The sequence below is a fragment of the Carlito syrichta genome, unplaced genomic scaffold (assembly GCF_000164805.1).
Source record: "Carlito syrichta isolate Samal-C Ts95f unplaced genomic scaffold, Tarsius_syrichta-2.0.1 Scaffold304337, whole genome shotgun sequence".
Lineage (NCBI taxonomy): Eukaryota > Metazoa > Chordata > Mammalia > Primates > Tarsiidae > Carlito > Carlito syrichta.
The window spans coordinates 313,715-340,813 of NW_007248433.1; positions in this window are offsets into that span (position 1 = coordinate 313,715).

The following is a 27,099-nucleotide window of genomic DNA, read 5'->3' on the forward strand; positions in this document are numbered from 1 at the left end:
GTTTAGAGAAAGGTTCGGTAGTTAGACTTTCAAGTTATAGCCAGAAATTACACATAAACACACTGTCACGATGGCAACAATGAGTGCCAGATGCGGCCAGGTAGAGGGGTGGGGGCTTCTGCAGCTGCCCAAGATCCGAGGTTGGGCAGACAGAGTGATCCAAGCCACAGTGCAAACCATAGGTGCTCTAAAAGTGCACACCTGGACAGTGCAAATCAGACTCACCTACTTTATATTATAGGATGGAGCCCAGGCTTCAGCGTGTTCGTCATCCTTTAGAAAGAATCTTCTGCCGCTCACTGCCTCGTGGACACCTTGCAGCTGAGCCAGCTCCTCAGCAGCTACAATACACTGCAGAGTGAGGTTTTGTAGGGGCTGGAGGTGAAGATCCCCCTGACTTTTTTTTTTGTAAGTCTAAGTCTCACTCTGTCGCCCAGGCAGGAGTGCAGTGGCACTATCATGGCTTACTGTGGCCTCGCCTTGCTGGGCTCAAGCAATCCTCCTGTCTAAGCTTCCTGAGTAGCTGAGACTGCAGGAGTACACCATCGTGCCTGGCTAATTTTTTATTTTTGATAGAGACACAGGGTCTCGCTATGTTGCCCAGGTTGATCTTGAACTCCTAGGCTCAAGCCATCCTCCCGCCTCAGCCTCCCAAAGTGCTGGGATGACAGGTATAAGCCACCATCCCGAGTCCATTCTGACTTCTAAGTCACATGGTGACACAGATAACCAGGTCAGCTATCACAAGAGGAGTGAGATGGCACTCTTCCCTGAGCAGTCTGGCATTATGATACTATCATAGCCGATGACGGTTGACGTCACCCTGTCCCATGTGCCAGGTGGGCCTCTCAGTGGTTTACACCCACCATTCCATCTAACCTCTCCCCCAACATCTTGCCAGATGGGCACTATCTTTTCTCATTTTCCTGGTGTGCTGGCTGACTGCACAAGGCTAGGCAACATGAGCACGTCCCACAGAGAGAGGGAGAGGCACCGTGCCGGGGCTCACATTGCCCGGACCTCTGGGCAGGCTGATCTTCTGCTGGAATATTGTTCCCTCTTGAAGGTCTTTTCTGCCTCAGATGATAACAATCAGCTCTGTAGCGTCACACAGTATGGCTAATGTCTTCCTCATCCACTCAGCAAATATTTACTGAGTAGCTGTTCTGTTGGGCACCTGCAGGGATGTGTTTAGGCACTAGGTGTGAATCGGTGGACAAAAAGGACCAAGATCCCTGCTTAGTCTACTGGGAAAAGACAGAGAAGCACAAATTATAGAAAGTATAGATTAACTGGGCTTGGTGGCATGCACCTGTAACCTCAGTGCTTTGAGAAGGCTGAGGCAAGGAGGATCACTTGATGCCAGGAGTTCCAGACCAGCATGGGCATTATAGTGAGATCCCATCTCTACAAAAAATATAAAAATTCACCAGGTGTGGTGGGTGCACACCTGTAGTCAGTTACTTGGAAGGATGAGGTGGGAGCATTACCTGAGCCCTGGAGTTTGAGGTTGCAATGAGCTATGATTTCGTCATTGAGTTCCAGCCTGGGCAACAGAGCAAGACCCTCATCCCCCAAAATAAATTTTTTTTTAAAAAAAGAACATGCAGGCAACCCCTTCGGGTCCCCTCCCAATGTGGGATCTTTTCTGTCCTCTCAATAAATCCTGCTTTTCAAAAAATGCTAGAAAAAAATAGAACCTGGTGAGGTGTTGAGGAGTTGGGTAGAGTGTGTGTGTGGATTCATCACATACCAGCTCTATGCTGGAAGCCAAAGGTTAAGCATGAAAGAGACAAGAAGCTCGTGGCCATCTGCAGACAAGATGGTAGGGGCAGGAGGGCATGTCTGAGTCTGCTGGTAGGGAACCATGGAGGGTGCAACGACACACGTGCACGCACACACACTGTATCCCTGCCAGGTCTCTGGCACAACCATGGCTGTCGCCCCATGTCTGAAGGCCTGCCGAGGGCCAGCCCTCACAGAGTCTTCACAAGTGTTATCTTACACATCTCAGAACACCTCCATGAGGAAAAAACTGAGGCCCGGAGAGGCAAAGCAACCTGCCTTGGGCCCCACAGAGAGCTGGTGGTAAATGCAGCGTCTATACCCAGACCTGCCTCTGTCTCTAAACCAGCTCCCAGCCAGCACCCTATTCTGCACACACTTGAAGGCAGGAATAGATTGTTTCCTTCTTCTGTTTGCTGGGGACCCCACACCCAGCCTTGGGCAGATTAGATGCTCAATAAACAGCTGCAGAGTGAATGGATGCATCTAGCTAGTTCCCCATGGTCTGTGCTTTGTGTCCTGTCTGTAGTCGTTTGCCTCCCCTTCCCTCCTACATGGGCAGGATGGGAAGACACACAGCTAAAGGCACCCCAGGAATGCAGGTGTGGTCCAAATTCACCCTCCGGCTGCACATGCGCTGTCTTTCCTCAAAGCTGATAGCCTTGTCTTACCTGGCATGAGGCTCCAGGCTCTGGGGCAATGTGGCTCCTAAACCTCCTTCTCCTCGCCCCCCAGGATATAAGGGTGCTGGGTGACCTGCTGCCCAAACTCTTGGCCTGGCGGAAGACTGGGCCACCCTCCAAGTCAGGTGGCCTCTCTGTACTCCAGGAGGTGAGACAAACTCCAATCCCATGAGCGGCCCCTTGCAAGCCGCCTCTGGGTAGACAGGGTGGAGTGGCGAGGCCACGCATCCAAGCCTCCCCTTCCTCCTGCGTCTGAGGCTCTGCCCTGGTTGGCAGAGCAGGCTGAGGAAGACCTCTGTCCAGGAAGCCCTAACTTGGAAAAGCCCTATCAGGTGGGGTGGGGCGGACCATGGTTGAGGTCTTGCTGGGCTCTGAGTCCAGGAGTTGGAACCTTATCTGGAGCCTTTCCAAACCTTTTGCATTGGAGGATTTGCACTCACAGGCATCACCCTCTAGCCCTGCAGTGATACTTCTGGCACCGCTGCCCCCTGTCCTGGCCAGACACGGTGGGGTGGCTCCTTCACTTCGGCACCCAGGTGAATTCAGCTGCTCACGGAGCCCCGTGACTTCAAAGGGAAAGACAGAGACAAACAAGCCCAGCTAGTCCCAGAGGCTCCTTGTGTGAGTCCAGCCCCTGCAGACATGACCCCAACAGCATGGCCAGCTATCCACACAGGCTGTGGGGGAGGGAGACGGTGCCGGAGGCCCCCTGGAAATCAGGGCAGGCCAGGCTATGCTAGCAAGAAGGTGCGACCCCCAAGGGGCCCCCTTTGGTCCAGGAAATGGCCTCCAGAGGTCAGACCCAAGGGTGCAAGAGAGCCCTATTCTCAAGGCCTGCCAGCCACGGGGCCCCCCCCATGCCCCTACCCACTGTCAGAGTGAAAGGAATGTCAGAGGGACCCCACACATCCACACTCTGCAGGATGAATTCTCTGTGGCAAAAAAGCGATTGTGACAAGACCTGAGGGGCCTGTAGAACCACGGGCCCTGGAGACCTTCTGAGCAGATATCATGGAAAAGGATGCCCTGACTGCTGTGGCTTGTCCCCTGACCACACAGCCAGGATCTGCAGACCCAGGACTAGAAGGCGAACTTTTTATTCTGCTTATCTTTTTCATATACTACCTTCCGGAGGAAGAGCTAACTGGAGACAGGGTTATCATTCATTCATTTAGTTATCCATTCATTCATATATTCCACAATTATCATTCAGCCTTTTGGGGGCTAGACTCCAGATCAACCCTGGGAGACACAGAGAACAAGATAGAATTTATAGTCTGATAGAGAATACAGACAACAAACTAGCTATTATGATATAAGAAACCTATCTCGAGTGTCTACCCAAAAGAAATAAAAATAGGCTGGGCTCAGTGGCTCAGCCTGTAATGCCTGCACTTTGGGAGGCCGAGGCAGGTGGATTGCCTGAGCCCATGGGTTCAAGACCAGCCCAGCCAACTTGGTGAAACCTCATCTCTATGATAAATCAAAAATTAAACGGGCATGGTAGCACACACCTGTAGTTCTGTATCGCCGGGGCTCAGCAGGTTGTCACCGGGATGCCTGTGAGTGTGCCACCGCACTCCAGCCTGGGAGACAGAGTGAGACTCCAATACACACACAAAAAAGAAATGAAAACATGTATTCAAATGAAGTCTTATACATGAATGTCTACAGCAGCATGATTCATGAAGCCAAAAGATGGAAACCATCCAAGGATCTGTCAACAGATGATGACAAACAAAAATGCTCCATGTCATGGAATATTAGTCATGAAAAGGAATGAAGTACTGATTCATGCTACCTTGTGGACGAACCTCAAAAACATTATGCTAAATGAAAGAAACAGGCCCGTTGCAGTGGCTCAGTCCTGTAACCCTAGCACTTTGGGAGGGCAAGGCAAGAGGATTGCCTGAACTCAGGCATTCGAGACTAGCCTGGGCAACTTGGCAAGACCTCATCTCTACAAAAAATCAAAAAATTAGCTGGGAGTGGTAATGCAAGCCTGTAGTTCCAGCTACTTGGAAGGCTGAGGCAGAAGGACAGCCTGAACCCAGCAGGTCGAGGCTGTGGTGCCTGTGAGCATGCCACTGCACTAAAGCCTGGACAACAGAATGAGACTCCTCAGACTCAAAAAAAAAGAAAAGAAGAGAAAGAAAGAAAGAAACCGGGCATCAAGAACACAGTTACGAGTCCTCTGATACAAAATGTCCAGAACAGTTAAATCCATGGAGACAAAAAGCAAACTAGTTGTCGCAAGGGAACAGGGGAGGCAGACTTGGGGAGTGATTGTTGTAGGGACCTGAGATGGAAGGACTCGGAAGCCCGTGCTTTGGAGGAGAGTGGCCCAGGGGGCCACCTGCTGTGCATCCACCCGTGATGGGGGTCCGAAGTGAACTCCCTGCTTGGCACTTCTCAGGGTCTTGAGTCACCATGGCCACGTGTGCTCACTACCTTGGTGAACACATTCCCAAATCTTTTAGGCAAATTGACACTCCAGGAAAAGGAACCACACCTGGACCTTGGATCAGGTCAACTCCTGGTTCAGCTTCTCCCCTTTTCCCACCCCCACCATAAGCCAGAGCCCTGCCAAGCACCAGGGCAGTTGCATCTAGACTCTAGAGGGTAGCATGGAGAATCACCCTTGACCCTATGTTAGGACATTCAAGATGGCCCTGTCTGTGCTTCTTATTGGCAAGGACCTACCTGGCTGTGAAATTACTGGGGCTGCATCCAACACTCCATCACCCATAACATGAACCCCTGTTGTCACGTTCCTGCATTCTTTCCCACTGCGTATGTCAATGTCAGTATCAAACCACTTTTCTCTCGTCCTCTGATCTTTCCAAACACAATGCCAGGAAGATAATGGTATAAATAATTACTTGCATGTGCTCTGCTTTCTGGAGTTTGCTGACCACTTTCAAGGGTATCCTATGAGTTCTACCTTATCCGGCAAAACTACCATTTGTATTTCCATCTTGGGGAGGAGAGAAATGGTACGCAGTCACTACCTGCTATACCCCTGAGCCTTGGAGATACTAACCCTGCTGCTGAGTCCCAGGTTTGCCTTTTACTAGATGTGTGACCCTGGGCATATTGCTTGACCTCTCTGTTCTCCATTTTCCCCATCTGTAGAGTGGGAACAGTACCTTCCTCATGAGGTTTTGGCTGAGAATTTGACCCATTATTGTTGGGTGGAGGTGACACAGTGGCTCTGTGTTGAGTGGAGGTGACAGGATGACTCTGTGTTGAGTGGAGGTGATAGGGTGACTCTGTGTTGAGTGGAGGTGACCAGATTGCTCTGTTTGAGTGGAGGTGACAGGGTGGCTCTATGTTGAATAGAGGTGACAGAGTGACTCTGTTTTGGGTGGAGGTGACAGGGTGGCAGTGTTGGGTGGAGGTGACAAGGTGAATCTATGTTGAGTAGAGGTGACAGGATGGCTCTGTGTTGAGTAGAGGTGACAGGGTGACTCTATGTTGAGTGGAGGTGACAGGGTGACTCTTTGTTGGGTGGAGGTGACAGTGTGACTCTATGTTGGGTGGAGGTGACAGGGTGACTCTATGTTGGGTGGAGGTGACAGGGTGCCTTCTGTGTTGGGTGGAGGTGACAGTGGCTCTGCGTTGAGTGGAGGTGACAGGATGGCTCTATGTTGAGTAGAGGTAACAGGGTGACTCTATGTTGAGTGGAGGTGACAGGGTGGCTCTGTGTTGAGTAGAAGTGACGGGTGTCTCTGTGTTGGGTGGAGGTGACCGGGTGCTTCTGTGTTAAGTAAAGGTGACAGGGTAGCTCTGTGTTGAGTGGAGGTGACAGGTGGCTCTGTGTTGGGTGGAGGTGACAGTGTGGCTCTATGATGAGTAGAGGTGATAAGGTGGCTCTGTGTTGAGTAAAGGTGACAGGATAGTTCTGGGTTGAGTGGAGGTGACAACATGGCTCTGTGTTGAGTGGAGGTGACAGAGTGGCTCTAAGTTGAGTAGAGGTGACAAGGTGGCTCTATGTTGAGTACAGGTGACAAGGTAGCTCTGTGTTGTGTTGAGGTGACAGGGTGGATCTATGTTGAGTAGAAGTGACAGGGTGGCTCTGTGTTGAGTGGAGGTGACAGGATGGCTCTGTTGAGTGGAGGTGACAGGGTGGCTCTGTGTTGAGTGGAGGTGACGAGTGGCTCTGTTTTGGGTGGAGGTGACGGGGTGGCTCTATGTTGAATAGAGATGACAGGGTGGCTCTGTTTTGGGTGGAGGTGACAGGGTGGCTCTATGTTGAGTAGAGGTGACAGGGTGCCTCTGTGTTGGATGGAGGTGGCTGGGTGGCTCCATGTTGAGTGGAGGTGACCAGATTTCTCTGTTGAGTGGAGGTGACAAAGTGGCTCTAAGTTGAGTAGAGGTGACAGGGTGGCTCTGTGTTTGGTGGAGGTGACAGGGTGGCTCTGTGTTGAGTAGAGGTGACAGGGTGACTGTGTTGGGTGAGAGTGACAGGGTGACTCTGTGGTGGGTGAAGCTGATAGAGTGACTCTGTTGGGTGGAGATAACAGGAAGACTCTGTGTTGAGTAGAGGTGACAAGATGGCTCCGTGTTGGGTGAAGGTGACAGGGTGATTCTGTGTTGAGTGGAGGTAACAGGATGACTCTATGTTGGATGGCGGTTACAGAGTGGCTCTGTGTTGAGTGGAGGTGACAGGGTGGCTCTGTGTTGCTTGGAGGTGACCAGACGTCTCCTAACCCAAGGCTGACACCATGTCTGTGAGCAATGTCTCTTCCCATCAACAGCCACAGCTACAGGATCTGAGCTAGGTCTCCTGGCTCAACTGTCACATGATCCCCTGGCATGCTGGGGTTGCAGAAAAGGATAGAATTTTGCTTCAGGTAGGAGCATCCTACTTAACATGGACATGAGTAGTACTTCGTAGGGCTGGCACCAGGCTGAGTCCTCCGTGTTCATGATTGCATTTCTTTCCACAACAACTCTTGCAGAATTAGTGTCACAATCCTCATCTGATAGATAAGGGAACTGAAAACCAGAGAGGTGAAAAACTTGCCTGGATTGCCCAGCCAGGAAGGGAGGGCTGGAACTCAACTCCCAGGGAGAACATCCTAGCTTCCCCTCCTGCCCTCCGCAGTGGCCACACTGAAGGCTGAGCTCTCCAAGTCTCACCCTTCCTGGGGACACATCTCCATTTCATGGGTCAGGAGATGCTCACCCTGGAGCATGTCCGTGTTAAGTAGGATGTTCCTACCTGTCAGAAAGAACCCTCCTCAGACACCATCAACTTCTAGAACCCAGCCAGCCAAGGCCTGGAAGGGCTCCATGAATCCTGGGCACCACCAGACTCCTGAGAACCCTCAAACGACTGTTTCTCCCACCATCTTCCAATGGCTTAAGTGTCACCACCAGGGGACAAGGCAGGGGACTGAGGAAGCCCAAGTGTAAGAGAAGGAGGAATCAAGTACTGGAAGGAATCTTGGGGCCACTTCTCCCTTCTCCCTTTCTCACTGGGACGTCCAGTGAGAAAACCAAGAGTCAGACAGGTCCACAATCTCCCAATGGAATATACTAAGTCAATGGCAAAGTCCAGATGTGAATCCAGACTGACTTCTATGTTTCTTTCCAAGTTTCCAGCAGCTTCTCAGCCCACAATCTTCCATTGGTGACAGCATCTGGGGGCCTTGATGACATATTCGGAAGTTTATAAGGCTAAAAATACAGTAGTTAAAACTCACTTCAGTCTCTTTTCTTCTATTGGGTATATTTTAAAAATAAAATGAGAAGCCAGGCTCGGTGGCTCAGCCTGTAATCCCGCGCCTTTGGGAGGCTGAGGTGAGTGAATTGCCTGAGCCCGCGGGTTCGAGACCCACCTGGGTAACTTGGCGAGACCTCATCTCTACAATAAATCAAAATGAGCCAGGCATGGTAGCGCGCACCTGTAATTCCAGCTACTTAGAAGGCTGAGACAGAAGAATCACCTGAGCCCAGCAGGTTGAGGCTGCGGTGGCTGGGAGCGGCCACTGCACTCCAGTCTGGGTGACAGAGTAAGACTGCAACTCAAAAAAATAAAAAATAAATAAAATAAAATAAAATAAAACGAGAGACACCCACACAAGGCTCCCAGATGCAAACACCCACAGAAGCCAGGCATGCAATTTAAATTAACAAATTCAATCAGGTTTGAGGCAACAGGGAGTGGTAGAGACTGCAACACATTGAAAAGCACAGCCTTGTCCAAAGGGGGCAGCCACTGCTCACCTCCAGCTGATTGTTACCCTATAGAAATACCAGCTTCAGCCAAAACTTTAAATAAAATATCCCATTTTTAAGTGTCATGAGACAAGTCTTAAAAATTTAAACACATCTATAGACTGATTCAAGTCCCAAGCCACTGGTTATACCGTCTGCTGTAGAGTATTAAAATCTCTCAGGTAGTGATGTCACTATGCCTCTGAGCTGTCCCCACGAGGCCTTCTCTGCCAGGACCAAGAGGAGACGCATTCCAGTGGAAATGACAGCTGACATCAGTTGTTTGAAAGTGGACATGTCTGCACAACCAGCCACCCATCTTATATAAGTGGCCAACTCCGCTATTAGCAGCTAGACTTCAAAGTGGAACCAGGCAGCCGGCGGGAGGCTTGCACGGCGTCGCTGCTTCCAGCCTGTTATTAACAAGCGTTGGTTTACATGAGCTTCAAGTGCTGATAAGCGCATCTGAAGAGCGTCACTATAAACGCTCTGTGCAGTGGACAATTTATTAGACAGCCACGTCCAGCCCATTCGTCATGGACTATTAGGAGACTTTTCAGATGTTGTTTTTAAACCATCTTTTGAATTCCATTAGCCTTGAACTTCACGAGGTAATATTGGGGAGGCTGGACACTGAGGGTCACCTGGTAAGCAATGCGTTGATTTCCATCCAGACATTTGTACGGGCTTGTCCAGGCGAAGATGCCAGGGACGGTGGGGGAGATGGGGACACTTCTAGGCACCCTCCAGCCAGCTATGGGGCCTTGGGGACATCACCAGGCATCTACAGGCATCCGCCCCTTCTGCTGTGAGATCAGCACATCCAATGGGGCCTCTGCAAAAGTCTTCTGTCTAGGGTGACCAACACCCTGTTTCCTGGTTTTCTCACTGGAAGTCCCAGATCCCAGTGTGGTCAGTCATCCTGGATGTCATCCAGCCCTGGATGTCATCACGGCAGCCAAGTCAATGGCCATGAAAGCAGCCTTTCATTGTCAGAGGTTAGCCAAGAACATGGATGGTGTGGACGTGGCCCCATCACCTGAGACCCTCACCAGGGACTGTCCTTTGCACTGCACACCTGCGCAAAGCCCCAGAGCTCTCTTGAGGGAAGGTCATCATGGGTTCTTTTGTGGGAGAACAGTGCAGGGCTGCTTTGCTCTTGGCTGACTGTATTTTAATATTCATTTTCTGAGGGGCTTCACGTGTCCCAAGCCAGGCGAGGCTAGGGAATAGTTCCTGCATGCAATGCTAATCCTACACAGACAGGAATCCAGCCATCACCAAGTTGCTGGATCCATGATGAGACACTTTATGTTGTACTTTGTAACAAGTAGAAAAAGAATAAATAGGTCCAGTGTGGTGGCTCATGCCTATAATCCCAGGGCTTTGGGAGGCCAAGGCAGAAGGATCAATGGAGCCCAAGAGTTGGAGACTCATCGGGGCAATGCAATGAGACCCCATCTCTACAAAAATTAAAAAATTAGCCAGGTGTGGTACTGTGCACCTGTAGTCCCAGCTACTCAAGAGGCTGAGGTAGGAGGATTGCTTAAACCCAGAAGGTCAAGGCTGCAGTGATCTATGATCGCGTCCCTGTTCTCTGGCTTGGGCAACAGAGCAAGATCTTGTCTCAGAAAAGAAAAGAAAGAAAAATAAAAGAAGAGAAAAGTAAAGAAGATAAAGGAGTAAATCTGGTTTGAGTTCTCAGGACAACTCCCAGCCAGTGCCCAAGCTCCACCTGCGTGCATGAATCCCTGGGATTTTATTAAAATGCCAGGGTCTGAGTCTATGGGTTTAGGTAGACCTGAGATCCCACATCTCTAACAAGCACCAGGCGACATCACTGCTGCTGGCCAGGGGAGTGACATCACAGGGGCTAGTCCAGGGGGTGACATCACAGGTGCTGGTGCTGGGGGTGATGTCATGGGTGCTGGCCCAAGGAGGGGATATCACGGGTGCTGACTGGGGACCAGCTCTGGGTAGCCAAGTCCTGGGTGACTGACTCCCTGAGAGTGGCAACTGGCCCTCACTCAACTTTTATCAGAAGGAACAAACGAACCCTCAGAAGGAGTGAACGGGACAAGTGAGCAGACAGAGGAACAAGCGAGGAAGCCGTCCTCCCACACTGCGTCCCATGATGCCCGGCCTGACATTTCTCTTCCCGTTTCTGTCTCCTCCAGGCCCTCTCCATGGGGTCCGGTCTACACTTCTGAGAATGTTCTTGATTCATTGATGGATAATCAGCCAATGGATTGCCCAGTGTAGAACCCGATTGTGTCCAGTAAAGAAGAGGGAGCTAGCCAGGCTCAGTGGCTCAGCCTGTAATCCCACGCCTTTGGGAGGCTGAGGTGAGTGGATTGCCTGAGCCCGCGGGTTCGAGACCCACCTGGGCAGCGAGACCTCATCTCTACAATAAATCACAAAAATCAGCTGGGCGTGGTAGCGCATGCCTGTAATTCCGGCTACTTGGAAGGCTGAGGCGGAAGGATCGCCGGAGCCCAGCAGGCGAGGCTGCGGTGGCCAGGAGCGGCCACTGCACTCCAGTCTGGGCGACAGAGTGAGACTCCAACTCAAAAAAAAAAAGAAGAGGGAGCCAGCCCACTCCCTTGATCCTTCTTTCTGAGCCCACATGGCCAAATGAGCCCGAAGGTGACGATTCTCTTGTTCTTTCTCTTTCTCCACACGCACTCCAGCCTCCCTGGGGACTTGAGAACTCTGTGTTTCCAAGTTTCTTTTGTTCCAGTTATAAAAGCATTTAAACAATCAGAGATGTCATTAAGACACATATGAGGTTGAGCATCCAGTGTGGTTTATGAATAAGAAAGACCAAAAATAGCCTGCATGTCCAAAGAAGGGATAGTCAATGTCATTGGCCAGAATGTGTGCTACCATCAAAGCGCATATTTTTGCCTGTGAACAACAGTTCGGAAGAAACCCCCATGTGACAATAATTGTGAGTTCAGGTTTGCAAAGCTATAAGGAACACAATGCCGGTTTCAAAAGATAAAAATGTTCCTACGGAAAAGCTCAAGAGAAATTACATCAAAATCATAAGAAGAGATACTGAAGGTCAGGGAGCAAGACAGTCTCACACAGGGCTCCAGCGTCAGATTTCTGGGTTCACATGCAGCTCTGTTACCAGCTGGCATGTGGCACTGGGCAAGGCTCCAATCCTGTTGGTGCCTTAGTTTCCCCTCTGTGAAAATGGAAATGATCTACCCCCGACCTCCTAGGGCTGCAGGGATGGATCTGGTGAGGTGCTTAGACAGAGTTAAGGGGCTAGTGAGGGAGGGGCTGGAACCCCTCACGAGGCCAACAGTGGGGCTTGGGACACCCTTGTCCCACCCGAACCAGTCACTGTACACACACACACTAACGCAAACACACACAGACACACGCAGACACAAACACAAGCACACACAGACTCACACCGACACACATAGACACAAACACAAGCACACACAGACACAAATGCAAACACGCACAGACACACAAACAAACACACACAGAGACACTCGTGCACACACCCCCCCCAACCTCCTCAGACTCTGCCTGACTTCTGGTAGGAGAGGTCCTGTGCCCAACTGCCTCTCATCTGCTGTCCCTGCTGCAGGGACAGGCGGGCGGATGGACTACAGGGGAGTGCTTCCTTCACAGTGCACCCTGTGCCCCTGCCTTTCAGACCTGCCTCCTCCGGAGTCCAGCGCCCCTGGCTGTGTAAGCCCCAGGCTCAGGAACCCATGGGCCTGGCTTCACAAAGAGGGACCATGGGCCACACAGCTGAGACGTGAAACCATGCTCCCCTCTCTCCCATTCCGTCCCACCCCATAACCTTATATGAAGCTTTCATGCAAAAAGGGGGGAAAAAAAAGAAAAGCCAGGGGGCTTGATTCAGCTCTGCGTATGCACAAACACAGTGGGATTTTCTAAGTGACAGCACCTGTTAATTGTCCGGTTAGGTATGACCTATTAAACATTTACCGCCCATTTCCTGTACACGTCTGGTGAGGCCAGCAGGAAATTTAGAACAAATTAAACAGCAGCTGCAATCCCTCATGCTTTAATGGTCCCTCCACGATCCTATGCGGGATTGTGAAATATGAGGGGCAGATCTATTAGGGACAGGCTGGCTTCGTCAAGGAAGCGTCCGCCTCCCCGTGCTCCTGCCAGCCGGGCCCATAAAGTTAAATTGGCCAGGGAGTATCTCCTGTCCCTGCCCCCACCCACACCGCCCCATAGGCGAGGAGGCTCCCACACCCGCTCACCTCCTCGCCCGGCCCCCCGCCCCCTCCCAGCCGTTCCCACACGATTTCACATGTGGTCTGAGAGGGGCACTTCCTGCCGTTATAAAAAGCAAAACCAAGACCCCAGCAAAAACAGCCTGTGCGCAGAACACCCAAGTTGACAGTGTGAGAGCGAGGCCCTAATCCATTCCATATGACAAACAGCAGTGGCCCCGCGGGGGCAGGCCGACCCCTGAGGAGAATTCAGAGCCGTCCATCTAACCCCCACCACCACCCGCCAGCCGCCTCCGCCCCCGCCCTGCTCCCATCTCAAGTGGACCCTTCAAAACAGGAGAAAAATCTTCTTGGGAGCATGCCCCTAACTTGAGACTGGTGATGTTTGGGTTTAATAGCCTGCTACGCATTGTTCTTCCTCCACTTTGAAAATAAACTCTAGGAAGCATTAATGCAAATGCAATATAAACATGCTCGTTCCTAAATTTTCGGCTGTCCCTGGTGTGCTTGGGCTTGTTCCTTAAGGTTAGGGTCTAGCTTGATGTGAGAACCAGACGGATCTTTATACTGGAAGCTTTGCAGCCCTGGCCGTGTAAACAGACAGCTGTCCAGGAGATCTGAGGTATAAAAGGGCCCCAGAAATGTGGCCTCGAAGAATCGCTTCCATTGTCCTTCCCGGATCAGCAAAATGGACAAGGCCTGGTTGTGGAGGAGATGCAGCGGCAGCCGTTTTGATTTTAGGAACTAATGAAAGGAACAGATTCCCGACGTGGCATCCTCGATTCCAACCCTCTTTCCGGCAGCTAGCCTCTCGTGCTGAAAGATCACTGTTCCTGCCGGCAAATATTCCTCATTCATTCAGTCCCCACTGCAAGCCAGAAAACAGAACAATCCCCTCTCACAATTACCCACCCAGGATATAAGCCTCCACATGCTTATCAGCGACCACATCCGAAAGAGAACCTTTCTACTTCCTGTTTCCTACTTCCTGCTTCCTGCTTCCCCCAGTCCCATAAACCATTCTCCTTGAGAGGTGCTAAAAATGGAAAGGAGAAGATGAAAGCGTCAGCCGAAAGATTTATACCAGCCCGTAAAAGTCTCCTCGGGGCCCTGCAGACCACATTGTCACTTCTGCTTTAGCCGAATCTCTCCCTGGGCAGTGATCTGAATTTTGTCCATGATTCCGTTAAAACCTACGAGGCTAGCCATTTGTGGTTTGGTTGTGCTGGGTGACTTGACAAATTAGTATAGTAAATTTCGGGTGTCTTAAGTACTAAATTAGGTCATTTGTTTAATGAGCCAATCCCCTGCCCAGAGTTTGACCCCAGTCCACTAGGGTGAGTTCACATGGAGTTTCAGGGAGGGAGGTTGTGGTCCCTCATTTGTCTTATGCTTTAGAGAAACTGCTGGACACCGAATTCCAACCTAACATTGATGTGTTGGTGAAAATTAACAAAGGGAACTTTTTTGCCTGAGTCTCTCCTTTCCATTCTCCTCCAGTATCGTCGCCATGGTCATCCATCATCCTCACCACCAGCCCATTACCGAGCCCTGACTACATACGTCTTACTACGTGCTCGGCCTGTCATGTGAATCGTCTCACCTGGTCCTCCCAATAACCCCATCATTATCCTCATTTTCCAAGTGGAAAAATAGATCTTTAAAATGCTGGCTTTCCTGAGAGTATCACTCACTCACTCACTCACTCACTCACACTCGCTCACTCATTACATCTTTCAACAAATATGTATTAGGCATCCAATGGGTGCCAGGCACTGGGAATACAGAGTTGATTAAACCATGTTATTGTTTTCAAGGTCTCTGCCATTCAGTTGAGCAGAGTCATGCATATTAATAAATGTAATGCAATTCTATAGTTACCATAATTCAGGCCAAAGTACACCTGGGGCCAAGAAGACTAAGTTGCCAACTTTTGCTTTAAAGCATTCCCTGAATTATTCATGTGAATTCCACCTTTTCAATGATGTCCATCCACGAACTTGATAGCCACCCACAAACCCACACCTGTGTGCCTTCTCACAAGCAGTACCGCATACTCACAGTACTTCCCATGGGTACTCATGCGTGTGTCCAGCACAAAGGGAATTGGTGCTCCCTTGGAAACAAATTGACGTTCACTTTGAAAGAAAGAGGAAAGGCACTCTTCTTATTTCTATTTTACTCGAGATCTCCACACTTGGTAGCTTTTCATGTCTTGTTTGACCTACTCTGAACAGTTAAGGACGATGAATCATTCCAAGTCTGGCAAGGAATCAACCCACAACCCACCCTCCTGGACAGCAATATTTTATTCCTTTACAAAGAGCTCTTGAGCTAGCTAGCTGGGAGGAGTTACTCCCGAGAGGTGGTGAGCTCAGGACCTTTCCAGAAGCTCACGCTGCTCATTTGTGTGACAACGTTGTGTGAAAGTCCCAGTGATGTCACCCCACGGCAGTCTTCATAGATCCCCATCCAGTGCCAGGACGAAGCTCATTTTTCTTTTCTCTGCCTGAAACTCCACCGATGTGGTTGAGACACAATGTAGATCTAAGTGTTTAGGAAAAACAAGCACCATTGAACAACTGCTGTGGGTACTTAGACCATGGATGGTAACAATGCCAATGACATTTAGTTTAAACTTTTTGTACTTGGTGCAAGTATATAAAACAACAAATCTCACATGGGAGGGATGTGAAGAGGTGAGAGGTACATGCATACATACACATTGACATGCACCTTGGACATAATACATGAAGGTAGAGAGCCAACCATCCATGAACCAACAGGGGTCCGAAGGAGCCTCTGGTGCTGCCTAGCTTATGTTTTAGAGGCACTTTCCTGCCAGTTTCTACTGACAAGTTCCTTATCTGAACTCCCTACAGGGTGCCTATCACCCACTAGACTATAACTCAGTTGAGGGCAATACCATGTGGTTTCCTTATTTTAATTGGAATATTGCAAATACATCACCAAGTGCACAGCCATTCAGCACACAGCTTATGTAATGCTCACATATATAGAGGATGGTGTAACTCTCACCCAGCTTGGAATATAGAACTTTGTAGCATCCTAGAAGGCTCTCTGTAGCCTTTCCCAATGAACATCTCCCAAGAGTCACCACCAATCTGACCTCTCCACCATAGATGAGCGTTGTCTGCTCTCAACTTCATATAAACAGAAGCTCCTGTGGGTCTATCTTTACTCACATCAACTAATGGAATAATTCACCGTATTCTGCATCGTGGTGCTTCATTCTTTTTTAGTGCTATGAGTGTGGCCTAGTGCATGTATACCCTTCAGTCGGTTTGTCTATTCTACTCAGAAGGGCTCTTGGTCTTTTCTACTCTGGGGTTATTTTGAATAAGTTGCTATGAACATTCTTGTTGGTGGGTGTATTCTTCATTTCTCTGGGATCTTTGGGTTGGATCACAGGACGGGTGGATGTTTAGCAGTATAGATACTACCACATGGTTCCTCAAAGCATGACTGACATCTCACCAGCATCATGGGATGCTCAGTAGCTCTGCAAGCTCGCCATACTGGTCATTGTCATTCTTTTTCCTCATGGTCAATATCACAGGCAGGTAGTGGTCATCTCATTGTGGTTTCAATGTTTGTTTCCCTGGTGAATGATGACACTGAGTTCCTTTTCTCACACATGTTGTCCATGTGTGACTCCTGTGAAGCATATCTGTTCAAGCCTTCAACCTACTGGACTTTGCACCTTCTGTTTTACTGGTTTGTAGATTTCTTTTTCCTCTGAGAGATGTGTTGTTTATCTTTTCTGCTGCCTTGTTTTGCCTTTTCACTCTGTGAATGGCGTCTCTTGTTAAACAGAAGTTCTCATTTTAATGGTTACTAGTTTATACATCATCTCTATGGTTAATGTTTTATGCACTGTTTTTAGAAAAACTCTGTCTTCTAAATGACCATATGTATTGGTAACATATAATATTAAGTTATTCTTTTCTGCAGATGCGATGGTCATTTTGTGTGTCCACAGGGTGAGGCTACAGTGCCCGGTTATTCGATCACACACTAATTTGGGTATTGCTGTGAAAGTATCTGCAGGCGTGATGAAACCCCACAATCACTTGACTTTATGTAGGGAAGAGTATCCTGGCTCATCTACATGGGCTTGATTCAATCAGTTACACAACCTTAAAGAGCATAGCTGACATCCTCTGAGGAAACAAATACTGCCTGTGGACAACAGCTTCAGCTGTGCCTGGGGGTTTCAGCCTGTCCTTCCTGTTGATTCCGACTTGCCCACCAGCAGCCATCATCACTTGGCCAATTCCTTGCCGTAAATGTCTTTCTCTACCAGGCTATCCATTGAGCTGTCTATCTGCATCCACTGATGAATAGCTGATATAGATAGGTAGGTAGGTAGGTAAATAGATAGATGATTGATTGGTAGACAGATATATGCTATCAATAAGCAGAGATAGATAGAGATAACAGAGATAGATCAATAGAGGTAGATATGATTGATGATGCATAGACACATAGATACATAGATCACAGAGATAAGGAGATAACAGAGATAGATGTTGAATAGATGATAGATACTAGGGATAGATAATTGACTGATAGATGATGAAGCTAGAGAGATAAGAGAGATAAATGTCAGAGACAGATGAGTAGTAGATGATGATGATAGATATAGAGATAAGTATCTTACTGATTCTATTTCTCTTATTGACTCTGTTGATACATTAAAAAGAAAAAAGGTACATGAAGCATGCCTATAATGATCACGCTATTCACCCTAGTTCATCAACTGCTGTTTTTGCCATCTAGTCCCACGGTTCAAGCCCCGTGTGTTCTTTCTCCTTAATGCCTGCATGTCAACACTGGCTCAGCAGCCCAGGTGGCCTCTGTGTGAAACCCTTTTCCCACTCCCAGTGGCCCCTGCAGTGAGCAGAGCCTAGTGACTCCAGGCATCGGCCTGGGTGTGCTGTGTCCCTCGTGACCATGTGGTGTTTCTTCACGAGACACTTGGCTGCTCCAAACCCTTCCTCTACGGCCCGCAGCAGCTGTTTGTGGATTAACCAAGAACTGCACGTGAAATGCTGAGCACAGTGCCTCCTGCACACCCAACACTTGGTACAAGTCAGCTGTGGCTATCAGGGTGGCGTCAAATGTCAGTGAAGAGGTGTTGGCCAATTTGGTCATCCCTGGGGGGTGGTGCGGGCACTCCACAAGTGTGACTTCCTGGGGTGGGCTTCGCCAAACCTATGGCCATTGCCTGTGGTTTGCTTGTTCCCACCCATCCCTGCAAGGGTACTGGGGTTCAGTGTGCACCCTGTGCCCCCTTTCCCCTCTCTGCCTGGGAAGGCCCTTATTGAGGACAGTGTCCTCTCTCTGGGAGCATAATGGCCCCTTTGGAGCTGAAGGAGTGGAGAGAGACCGTGAGAAGTACCTCCTCTAGCCCCCCTCAGACACCCTCTCCTGCCCCCCAGGGCTGGATCGACAACACATCCTGGGATGCTTGCTCTGGCCCTCTGCTCTGCTTTTTGATTTCGGCGGGGAAGCCCCTGTCTGCCACCTCTCCCCGCTCCCCTGAACAAAAACACCATTCTCCGTGCTGAACTCTGCCCCATACAGGGGCGCCTGGCTTCCCCTGCCACAGCGGCCTGTCGGGTTTCGATTAGGCCAGGGAAACCCCGCAGGAAATGAGTCCAGGAAAGGCAGCTTGAGATTTTTTTTTTTAATTTCAAATACCAGATTTATTAATTTTTTTAAGCATCAGTGTCCCGGCCGTGCCAGGTCGAGGAGGAATGTGGGAAACATGTGGCTTCAGATCGTGGAGGGGCAGCTAGATCCTCTCACTGCCTCTGCTGAGAGTTCAAGGGTATCTCCAGGCCCCTTGGAAGAGGGGGTCTGCTTGCCACCAGGGTACAGACACCGGGATTCCTGCCGGACCGGGCCTCCGTGGCCCTCTCGAGCCTCCGCTCCTGCCCGACTGTGTGGCCACTGTATGGCCCCGACCTTGCTGACCCAGATTAAGGGTGTGTCATGACTGTTGAATGGGCCGATCACCTCCCTAAGCCTCAGTGTCCCCTTCTGCAGTAAACAGAATTTGAACAGAAAAGATCACTCAAGACCCTTCTAGCCACAGATGCCCTTGTTTCTGCCTGCGAGTAGGGACAGCATGAGTAGTGGGGGCCACAGCTGCCATGTTAGAATCTCAGCACCTCGTGCCAACTCCTGTGCCGTGATGTGAGCTGTGGAACTTTCTGGGGCCTCAGGTTTTCCCCCGAGAAAGCAGGAGTCGCAATAGGTGGTCCCATTCCACACCCGCCATTTCCAGTGCCTGCCAGGTGGTAACTCCCTCCCTCCCCGTATAATGAGGTGAGCACTGTCATGAGCACCATTCCACAGGTGAGGAAACTGAGGCAAGGACGTTAACTTGCCTTAGGTCACATACTAGTACATGGCTGAGTCAGTCAGGGTCCCAGCAGAGATGCAGGACCAGTAGGAGCTATTAAGAGATTTAGTGCCAGGATGGGCATCCCAGGGTAGGACCAGCCAGGTAAGTCCAGGGTCTGCAAGCGCTTGGCAGGAGGGGCAGAGCCGAGCTGCTGTCCATGGGTGGGCTCCCTCTTCCTCAGGGCAGTCTGGGTCTGGTTCTGAAGACCCCTCAGCTGACCACTGAGTGAAATGGCCCACCTCAGTGGCCAGGCAGGACTCAAGCCCGGTAGTCTGGCTCCAGAGTCTGTATCATTATTATTTAAAAATTGATAGATTGTTTGAAGAGCAGAATTAGGCTTACAGGAACGAAGCAGACAGTACAGAACATTCCCACACACCCTCTTCTCCCCCTGAGCACAGACATCTTGTACATTTGTTACAGTGATGAACCAATTTGGAGAGATTCTTATTCACGGGTTCATTCCTGGTGCTGGACACTTAGTGGGTCTGGCCAAATGTAATCGTGATGACATGTGTCCATGATTACAGCTTCATGCAGAGTCATTTTTCCAGCCCAACATGTCCTGCCCTTGAACCCTTTATGGCTCCCTCTCCCCTAACCCTGGAAACCACAGATGCTTTGATCTTTTTTTTTCAGTCAGAGTCTCACTCAGACATGCAAGCTAAAGTGCAGTGGCAGTCACGACTCACCACAGCCTCGACTTCCTGGGATCAGACAATCCTTCTGCTTCAGCCTCTCGAGTGACTGGGGCTACAGATGTGTGCCACCATTCCTGGCTTTTTTTTTTGTAGAGAAGGCTCACTTTGTTGCCCAGGCTAGTCTCGAACTCCTGGGTTCAAACAATACTCTCACCTCAGCCTCCCAAAGTACTGGGATGACAGGCCTGAGCCACCACCATGGTTGGCTATAGATCCTTTGACTATTTCCCTAGTCCTGCCTGCTCCAGAATGTCACCTACCTCAGGGATCCCAAGCCCGTGGGGTCCCTGGCCTGTTAGTCCAAAGCCTATGAGAAACTGGGCTGCACAGCAGGAGGCAAGCAGCAGGTGGGGGGGGCGAAGCTTCACGGGTGTTCAAAGCCACTCCCCATCGCTCACATTACCTGAGCTCTGTCTTCTGTCAGATCAGCAGCGGCATTAGATTCTCATAGGACCCTGCTGTGAACTGCACATGCAAGGGATCTAGGTTGTGGCTCCTTAAGAGAATCGAATACCTGATAATCTGAGGTGGAGCTGAGGCAGTGATGCTTGCCCTGGGGAGAGGCTGCAAATACAGTCGAACATGAACCGTGAGGTTTGTCTGCACAGAGACCACCATAAATCAATTGCTTGCAGACTCACTTATCAGTGAGTGGCAAATGAGCTGACATCCTTCAAATGCACTGGTGCATCTGGGGGCAGGCTGTAAGTCAGAATCCAACACTTATTTTCATCCACATGTGGTCCACCCATTATTTTATTTGCCAGTTCTGTCTGTACCTCTTTTTTTTTAAATGGTGAGTTGTATAATTATTTTGTTATATATTACAATGTAATAGTAATAGAAATAAAGTGCACAATAAATGTTATGCACTTGAATCATCCTGAAACCACCCCCACCCATGCCCTACCTCTCACCCTGGTCCATGGACTCCATCCCTGATGCCAAAAAGGTTGGGGACCACTAGTCTAATTGACACCATGCAGTCTATAGCCTTCCTGGGCCTGCTTCTTCGACTCAGCAGCATGTGTCTAAGGTTCCTCCGTGTCTTTCCATAGCCTGACAGCCCATTTCTTTCTGTCGCCAAATAACATCCCAGTCCCGGGATGCAGCACCATTTCTGTTTTCTTTTTCTTTTTCTTTTCTTTCTTTTTTTACTTTTGAGTCAGAGTCTCACTCTGTCACCTAGGCTGGAGTGCAGAGGCACACTCATGGCCACCAGAGCCTCGACCAGCTGGGCTCAGGCGATTCTTCCTCCTCGGCCTTCCAAGTAGCTGGAACCACAGGCGCATGCCACCACACCTGGCTAATTTTTTGATAAATTGTAGAGACGAGGTCTCACCAAGTTTCCCAGGTGGGTCTCAAACCCCTGGGCTCAGGCAAACCTCTCACCTCTGTCTTCCGCCATTTCTTTGTTCACCACTGACTGAAGGACGTCTCGGTCGCCTCTAAGTCTCAACAATTATGAATAAAGCTGCCACGAATGTCTCTGCGTGCAGGTGTTTGTGTGAATATGAGTTTTCAACTCCTTTGGGTAAATACCAAAAGTCCTGAGGGCTAGACCTCACGGCAAGAGTACGTTCCATTTTGTAAGAAGCTGTCAGGCCATCTTCGAGAGTGGTGGCATCCTTTTGTGTTCCCATGACTACACTACCTTTTGGTAACATCACCCTCATCCAGGTGTGGGAATCAGGTGAAGTGCAGAGCAGGGCAGGTATACGGCAGCACTCGATGCAGGTGTCACCATGTCCCTCTGTGGGAGTCTTCCCACATATCCTTCCCCTCCCAGGGGTGCCGGCAGGCAGAGGTGATGCCAGCCTCACCCTGGCACTGACCTCCCTGCTTAGGGCTGCAGGACCAGTGGAGTGCTCGCTGTGTAGGTGGAGCTGGCCCTTTTGGTGGGAACTCAGGTCATGGCCAGGTCAGCTCCTTGACCTCAGGCATCTGCATCCGGCTGGTCTCCTGATGGGAGGCTTCGGGGGCACAGGACAGAATCATGCCAAGCTGCTTGGGCAGGTATCACTTAGTTCTCATTTGCAACTAAAAGTGCTCAGGCCACCCAAGGCCAGAAAACAGGGCAGCCCCTCCCCAGATCCTCAGATGGGCCTCCTGCCACGGGCCATCGCTGTCGACCACAGTATAAGCCAGCCCGTGCTGGGTCTGAGACATGAGGAGCCCCCGTGAATCCCAGAAAGGAAAGCAGAACACATTAAAGTGAGGCCTGGAAACTGGGGATGCAGTTGAGGGGGGAATGCAGGGAATGAGACCTGGGAAACAGCAGCAGTGATGTCACTGGTGGTTCTCACTGTCACTTACTGTACACCTCACTAAGCATATCGCCAGCAGCATCTCGTGGGATCCTACAGACAGCTCCATGCCTGTGACTTGGGTACTATGAATGTCTCCTCGCTTTACGGATATGGAGCCTGAGGCTCAGAGGGGTGGATTGGCGTGCCTAAGGACACTCAGCTATGAAGTGCCAAAGTGGGGATTCCAACCCAGTTCCTTTGACTCCAGGTCTCCCAACCAAGTCCGTGAGCAACTACTGAGTGCCTACTGCATACTGAGTGCATTTAAATATTAACATACCAGCCCTTATTTGAGACTTAAAGCCCCTTTTTTTTTTAGTTGAGCTGGAGTCTCACTCTGTTGTCCAGGCTGGAGTGCAATGACATACTTACAGTCATCGCAGCCTCAACCTGCTGGGCTCAGATGATTTTTCCACCACAACCTTCCAAGTGGCTTGAGCCACAGGCATGTGCCATGATGCCTGGGTAGTTTTATTTATTTATTGTAGAGACGAGGCCTCACCATGCTTCCCAGGCTGGCTTCGACCCCGTGGACTAAGGCAATCCTCTGACCTCTGCCTCCCAAAGTGCTGGGCTTACAGGCAAGAGCCACTGCACCTACTGAGACTTAAGGCCCTTTGAGGTGGATGTCATGAGTCAACTGTGTCAGTATGGCCAACAAAGGAAGCCAGGGCAATGGAGACAGATTTGGTTACCAGCAGGCCCAACTACTTCTTCCTGGGAATGAGCATTTGACCTGAGTTGGGTACCCACCCCAGCCCTGCCATAGGCCAGCTTATTCTGCACTGGGTGAGTCAGCAAAATAGACATCACAAAGCCTCTTCTCCTTAGGCATCCAGAAGCTATCGACCAAGGGCCAGGCCTGGCAGAGAGACCCACCCGGAGACATCAGCTGCTACCATCTTTGCCCTGCCCCCTTTCCATCCTGGTCTCCTTGCTAGGGGGTCGGCGTTACCCTCTGGCCAGGACCTATGGGCCGCCCCTGCTGTTTCCCCAGGAGGAGCCCTTCTAACCTTCTTTTCAGAACACCAAACACTCTGTTTCCCTGGCCCAGAACCAGGTCTCAGGCTGAGAAAGATGGAGCTCATCCCAGTAACAGAAAACGATCCTATCATTTATTAAAACAAAAGCCCTTCGGGCAGACCGGCAGTGGGGTACACACAGGGCTGGACAGGGCGGGACTCACAGCCAGTCCAGCAGCTTCCAGGGTCCCAGCAGGTTCTATTTCGTGTAAACACAACTTAGTTTTCTAGCTAACTCATGAAAAGAGCTGGCCCGGTGTCCTGGTCGCCTCCCCGAGTGCCTCCCGGCCTGGCCCACCCTGCAGCCTCAGGGTGTGCTGACCCCCTTTTAAAGAGGTTCCAAATGGCCCCACATCTTGTCTTTCTCTAAAGACAAATGCAATTTGGGTGTCACGGGGCCTTTGTAGAGATGCGAAAGGATGATTTCACGAGGAGAAAACCCCTTCTTGACACCCCAACGTGGCTCCTGCCCTGAAGATGAAAGAGAAGAGAGGCAGGTTGGGAAATAGACAATCCCTGGAGTTGTCAGAGCTCAATTTGAATTTCATTCACACCAGACCCTGCTGGGGAGGGGGAGCAGAGCTCAGGGGTCTCTCTCTGAGGGGGGTGGGCTGAGCTCACAAGTGCTGAAGTGATAATCCCGCCCGCGGGCCGGGTCCAGGCTGGACATGCTGACCTCCCTGTCAAGACGCCAGGAGCAGATGGAGCAGTGTTGGCAGCCATAAAACGGCCGGCCCCACCAGGGACGCATAGGTCAACAGAAAGGATTGGCGCCATGCACGTCATAAAACCCCTCCAGGCCTGTCGTGTCCCGATAAATCTTGATTCTGTAACGGAACAACGCTGGGTTCCCAGCCTTGGGTTTCACAGGTGAGCTGCGGGCTGATGGATGGTTCGGGAGCCAGGAGTGGGGAGGGGACAGAGGAAATCTTATATGCCACAACACCCCCGGGTGCCTGGCAGGGGCAGGAAGCCCAGGCTGCAAGGGAACCCTAGACACTGGTCCATGCTGGCAGGCAACCAGGGCTTAATAAACACAGGCGGGTGTCCTTGCTCAGCTGGGCTCCTGGACTCCACTCCACCGTGGACACACATGGGGATGCCAGGAGGTTGAGGCCATGCCCAGCACACTGGCTTTGCCCGCCAAGTCCTACACTTGGGGAATTCATCTGTCCAGAGAGGGCGCCTGGGAGCCATCTGCCTTCTAGAGGGTGCCATCTTGCCAGCAGCAACTGTGTCGTTGACTGTCTACTATAAACACTTCAGATAAACAACAAAACTCACAGACTCCAAGGTCTTCTGGCAGCAGGTGACGAAAGTGAGGAAGCAGACCAGGTGGGAGAAGACACATCATGTGTGACGCTTGGCCCATGTTGCCAAGAGAACTTGGTGTACCTCAGGGACGTGGCCACAAAGGACACAGGCCCTGGTGGGTGCCAAGAGGTCATCGGGGCCTGGTGTGGTCAGATCGGGTTTGTTCTCTCAGTCAGGAGGTAGCAAGAAGTCATTCAAATGTAAACTAGGGCACTGGCCAACAAGACAGAGCCCCAGAAAGCCCACAGTGCCACCCAAGGCTTGACTTCGGTGGTGGGTGGAATGAGTACACATGACCCTCTGAGTCACTGAAGAGCTGGTGGTCAGGGTCACCTCCCATTGCCTAGGCTCAGGTGAGCAGCCCTTGACTGGGGTGGTTACATGCGATTTTCATGTGACAAGCTGTGGGTCTAGCTCTCTCTTCCTGACTCAAGTAGACAATCGGGAATGTGAGTGAAAGTGACTCATGTAGGGCTCACCTTGAAGGTCTCTGATTTAGAGACCTAGAAGCCGATGGTTTCAACAATCTCAGGAACCTGTCTTGTTCCCCCCCCTTACATCCCATGGGCATCCCATTTGGTCAAGGCTCTGGTGGGCTGGGACTGACAGACCAGGTTCCAATGGCTTAAAGGGAGCCCCTTCCATCAGCCCACGGGGGAGACTGTCCCAGGCTTGGGTGGTACCCAGGTCACTGTGCACAACCACGTTTGTATTAATCCATTCTGCATTACTATAAGGGCACACCTGGGATGGGGAAATTTATAGAGAAAAAGAGGTTTATGGAGGCTCACAGTCCTGCAGACGGTACAAGAAGCATTTGTCGGTGTCCGCTTTGGGGAGGTCTCGGGTAGTGCTTACTCACAGCGGAAGGTGGAGAGGGCACATGGCAAGAGCAGAAGTGAGAGAGAGAAAAGGAGGATCTAGGCTCTTTAAACACCAGCTCTCGTGTGAACCAGTAGAGTGAGGAGTCACCCATGACCATGGGGAGGCCGCCAAGCCCTTCATGAGGATCTGCCCACGACCCAGCACCTCCCACTCTGAATGCTCTGTGACCACCAAAGCATGAGACTGGGGTGCACGCGGCTCAGAAGAGGACTCAGCTGGGGTACAGGAAGTACGGCTCCTTCCCCCGCAGGAACCCTGCAGGGCAGGACAGCCTAGTGGTGGGCTCTGAATGTCCTGGCAGAATCCACCCCCAACACTGGGGACCACATTTCAACAGGAGGCTTGGAGGGACACTGCATCAGCACCTGATCTCGGTGTGTCCCAGGGCCACCCTCTGCCTCATTGCACTTTTGGAAAAAAAAAGTGAAAATATACGGCCGCTGCTCCCCCGTTCCCAGCCCTGGAGTTTGAAGGCCAAAAGTTCAGTGACTCCTAGTCCCACCACCCAGGTCACCACTCACCCTCTGTGTCTCTGTCTCCTTGTCTCTGAAAAAGGACCACTCCACTTCCTTATTACAGGTTGTGGCAGTGCTTCTGAGTGGGGCAGTTTCTGTGGAGAAGTTACTCAGAGAGTGGTGGCACGCTTTATGGTTGCTGTTATCTAGGAACTGAATTTGAGCTCTGGTCCCTCTCGGCTCCAGACAAATGGAAAAAGCACGAAGAGTGCCCCATTTTGACTCCTAAGGCCTCCCTTGAGGCCCCGTGTGCATTTTAACAGACTTCCAAAGCTATTCACGTGATGGAGAATGGGCTCAATCTGCCCAGAGTGGTACAAACAGCTTCTGAAAAAAACCCTTGAATTTTAGATTGGTGCATATAGTGTGATGCAATTTACATAAGCACACACACAAATATTCCATTATAAACATATATATGTATATCTCCATATGTGTACATATCTAGACATATATATCCATGTATCTTCATATGTATGCATATATACAAGGGGCAGACCCCCAAAAAAAGCAGAATTATCTTTTGGAGGGGAGGTTTCTTGTAGAACATTTGGAATTTGTTCCCCTAGATCAAACAGTCAACCAAAGTTTTTAATCTCGAAGTTTTGAGAAGGTTGCATCATGATTTGTGGAAGAAACGTCCCAAGTGGTGGCAAACAGGTGACTGGTTCTTCCGCCATGACAACGTGCCTGCCCACACCACATGAGTGTTCAGCAGTTTTTGACCCCAAACAGCATGATCCCTGTGCCCCACCCTCCCTATTCACCTGATCTTGCTCTGAGCAACTTTTTTTGTCTCCCCAGATTTCAAAAAAAAAAGAGTCCTGGAAAAGAAACATTTTGCCTATGTAGAAGAGGTGCAACAAAAAACAGCAGAAGCACCAAAGGCATCAAAATGGACAAGTTCAAAAACTGTTTTGAGCAGTGGAAAAAGCATCTTGATAGGTGTATTGCATCACATGAGGAGTACTTTGAAGGTGACTAGCATT